Here is a 4,500-nt window from a genome sequence, read left to right as displayed (position 1 = left end):
CAGTATCAACTTAAAAGAACTCTGTTATCAATTTTTTAAAAATGAAAACTACCACATTAATGTTTATCAAATCTTTCCTAGTATTTTCTGGAATCATCTAAAATAACAATTGGATAAATGCTTCTTATAAAAGCCAATTAATTAATCAGATAAAATATAAAAGCAATTATGTACAAATATATTCAAATATATATATACATTTTTAACGTCACACAGGTAATGTGCCAGTGTCATAACAAGGTTTGAGAAAGGCACATTTCACACGTGAGCATGAAACCCAACCATCACACTTATGAACTACAAAAAGATCAATATTCAAATATTTAGGTTTTGGTATGGTTAATATAAGTAAGAGTATTTAATATTCTGACTCTTATAATTAACTATTATCAGTAGCGTATGTTTTGAAAATATAGTTTCAGGATTTGTTCTTGAACATCCTGAAGCATTTTTCTGGATATAGGTAAAAGAATAGCAAAATTTCTAGATCAATTTCCCCACACCAAAGGTACATTTTGTCTTGTTTACCTCTGTTATCACAGCACTTGGTATAGTGCCTGACACAGCAGATTTCATCAAATACTAAGTTTAAAATCAATTATAAATATACCATATAAGCTTTATTATGAAGTGTGATGCTGTCTCTTTTGAAATTAAAGCAGTCCTATAGTTATAGCTCTTAAAATTTGAAAGTATATTAAAAAAAAGTGTTAACATATGTCTGCTGCTTTTTAAGGAAAGCTTTTAAAAACTTCAGCCAAATATAGTATCATGGAATCTAAAGTGAGTACATTCAGTATCTGAGTTTTACCATACCAAAACAATGAAACACATACTTGCCACAGCTTCCTTAGCATTCTGTTCTTGAAATGGAAGGGTATCCCTTCTAGTTAGATGTTTAGCTCAGGCCATCATCACCAACAGGTCCAAAGCAGCTGTCTGTCTTCTCCTACAAAAAATTCACATTTTATTATTCTAGATATAATTTAGCCTTAGGAAATTTCTACAATTTATGGCTTAGTTTTTAATAAATAAATGTAATTTTGGAAAAAAAAAAGTTTATTCCCTCATCAAAACTTTAAAAGAACCATTTAAATACCAATCCTAATATTGGCAGGAAACACAAAAACTACACATTAAAAAATTCTATTTGTATTATACAGAACAACCAAATAACTACTACACCATTTTCAATAAAATTTCAAAATGTGAATATATGCCGTCTGTAAAGTGAAAATTGAGATGTAGAAATTGGGAGTTCTTTAAAATGAGTATATAGGCCAGCGCAGTGGCTCATGCCTGTAATCCCAGCACTTTGGGAGGCCAAGGCGGGCAGATCACCTGAGGTTGGGAGTTCGAGACCAGCTTGACCAACAAGGAGAAACCCTGTCTCTACTAAAAATACAAAATTGGGCAGGCATGGTGGCGCATGCCTGTAATCCCAGCTACTCAGGAGGCTGAGGCAGGAGAATCGCTTGAACTGGGGAGGCAGAGGTTGCAGTGAGCCGAGATCGCACCATTGCACCCCAGTCTGGGCAACAAGAGCGAAACTCTGACTCAAAATAAATAAATAAGTATACAAAGGTTATGAAGACAATTTAGTTAAACTAAGAAATGGAAGTAGTTGTATATGTTTATGTGTTTGTACATAAACCTAGTGACATTTGTATCCTAATTTATTACGTTAATCAGAATGGAGAGGATTATTAATGCTGACAACACAAGCCAAAACAAGTTAAACAAACTAGTAGTACTTGATCTGTAAACATGGGATTATCTAACAGAATGACTGGTGTTTAGCCATGTCGTTTTTGCCTGAAAGCTACTACCAAATGGCTTTACAATCAGTGCACTGTGAAGCATTAATACCATGCAATCAAATAAATAGAAAATAATTGTCTGAAAATTCAATTACTGTCCAAATATGTTGTAGTATATAACCTAGAGCAGTTAAACCAATCAGAAAAGTTTAATAAAGCTACAACTGCTTCTCTTACTAGAACAGTCATAAATAACACTTTTGAAGGGTTAAAGCATTTTGGTTGTATTCTTTTTTTTTTTTTTTTTTTTGAGACAGAGTCTCGCTGTGTCGCCAGGCTGGAGTGCAGTGGCGTAATCTCGGCTCACTGCAACCTCTGACTCCCTGGTTCAAGCGATTCTCCTGCCTCAGCCTCCCGAGTAGCTGGGATTACAGGCATGCACCACCACGCCCAACTAATTTTTGTATTTTTAGTAGAGACAGGGTTTCACCATGTTGGCCAGGCTGGTCTCAAACTCCTGAGCTCAAGTGATCTACCCGCCTTGGCCTCCCAAAGGGCTAGGATTACAGGCGTGATCCCTAACTGGCCTTTTGTTGTATTCTTTAAGCACTATTCTCTGTAAACTATAATGAATAAATATTAAGGAAGATTATTTTCCCAATTAACCTTATTTTTTTATTCCTGCTACTATTACAGGTTTATGAAGAAACTTCTCACATCAAGAAATAATGTAAATACACCAGTCCTCTAGTAAAATACCTCTAGATTAAGTTAAAACTTAGGCTGAATAAGTACACTATTTTTATGAAAAGCAAAAGAGCATTTTCCTGGTAGGCCCAGTGAAGCATCTTGTTATCTCTGTAGCCTGGGACTCTACAATTTCATTTCCTGGTATCTCCTTGTTCTGCCACTCGTTAGCCATCAATCTACAGGATGTGGACTAGAAGAGAAGATAGGAAACAGCTGCCAAAGAGGGAAGGTTATTTTCCAAAATGAATTATTAATACTGTAGGAAACTGGTAACCTATTTCAATCCATTCTTAAAATCACACAGTAATTGTAAGATATTTTACCGAATGAGTCTCTTAAGAAGAGCTGCCAAGACATGTAAAGACACAAGGATACCAGAGGAGCAAAAATGAGCTCATCAGTGCTTTTGAATGAAAATCCTAGTTGCCTGATGTTAAGTTCCTGATACTGGGATTACTTCAGAACATTTCTATCTAATTCAAAGTATTTTTCTTAATTTAGTATGAGTGAATTCCAAAAATTAAAGAGCTCATCTCAGCTATATACATTATATAATAAAACAGAACAAGCTGTTCTGGTAGTAGATGGATTACAAAAAAAGACCAAGAGCCTGAAAAATTTGGAACAGACTGGGTTCAAATCCAGCACTGCCACTTACTAGCTGTGTGACTTTAGACAAATGGCTTAGCCTATTTGTGCCTCAGCCCTGTCATCTACAAATGGGGCTAGTAATATTAATAGGATACTACTTACTTAATAGGGTGGTTGTGAGGATTGAAATAGGTAACACATGTAAAGTTTCTGGAATACTTCTTGGTACTTAGAACACAATGAATGTTAGCAAAGAAATCTTTGTTTAAAATTTGCTAACTGTTGACAAGTGATAAAATACTTTAAGAATCTGGGTAACAACCAACCAGCAAAATGTATTTGCCATTTCGTACCTTTGAGCATATTAAATCATGCTGGAACAAGTTGGCTTCAATAGGCAGGTATTAATCAATCAAATTTAACCTCTCCCCCACAAACATTTTCTGACCTTAGCTTCAAAATGAATCATTACTGTATGACATATTTAAGGGGTATTTCATAGAACTAGCAAACATCTGATGTAAGTAATTTTATCATAGTAACGAGCAGAAATTGTTTTCATGATCCTCCCCACTCCCAAGTACAGCCCATGTCTAGCAAAGTTTTAACAAACTTCTTTTTAAGAATATTGGATTGTAAAAGAGAATAAACTTAGGATAGAAGAAAAACATAATTATGAGTTAAGTGCTTAGAAATATCAGAACCTCCTATCTTCTTTCATTTCTCACTAAAAAACAAAAAAGGAAAAGAAAGACTTTTAAGAAGGGGAAAAAGGATTAGAAATCTTGAGAAATAGGAAATCGCCAAAATTTAATGAAAGAGTTACTTTATTTACAATAATATATGATATGGCTATGACTTCAATATTTTAATTTTGTTAAGATAAATTCTGATTTTTTTTTAAATCTAAAACTAAGAACTGAAAATTAAAATCTTGCATTAAAAATTATTTATTTAGCGAATGCAGTGGCTCACGCCTGTACTCCCAGTATTTTGGGAGGCCAAGGCGGAGGACTGCTTGAGGCCAGGAGTTTGAGACCAGCTGGGGCAACACAGCAAGACGTTATCTCTACCAAAAAAAAATTAAAAATTAGCCGGGTGTGGGTGACACATGACTGTAGTCCTAGCTACTCGAGAGGCTGAGGAGAGAGGATTGCTTGAGCATAGGAGATTGAGGGTGCAGTGAGCCATGATTATGCCACTGCATTCCAGCCTGGGCCACAGAATGAGACCCTGTCTCAAAAAAAAAAAAAGTATTCAGTTGGCTCCCTTGACTAAACATCATTCTTAAACTGCTCATGTATACTTATTTTCCAAAGTATGTCATCATATTTGTTTAGACCAAAGGTATACAGTCTTACCTCTTAAATTGGAAACCAATTGTATAAAATGCCAAGAT

General features: G+C 34.9%; 1 non-coding gene across 1 annotated transcript; it reads right to left on the bottom strand.

The window, feature by feature from the left end:
- Positions 1 to 206: 206 nt before the first annotated feature.
- LOC112424429 (small nucleolar RNA U13) lies at positions 207 to 309 on the bottom strand. Its single transcript, XR_003015173.1, has one exon. It is a non-coding gene; the product is annotated as a small nucleolar RNA U13 (small nucleolar RNA).
- Positions 310 to 4,500: the final 4,191 nt, after the last annotated feature.

This window comes from Macaca nemestrina, chromosome 8 (genome assembly GCF_043159975.1).
Source record: "Macaca nemestrina isolate mMacNem1 chromosome 8, mMacNem.hap1, whole genome shotgun sequence".
NCBI lineage: Eukaryota > Metazoa > Chordata > Mammalia > Primates > Cercopithecidae > Macaca > Macaca nemestrina.
The sequence above is the reverse complement of the archived record's forward strand: the minus strand, read 5'-3'. Positions and strand labels throughout refer to the sequence as shown.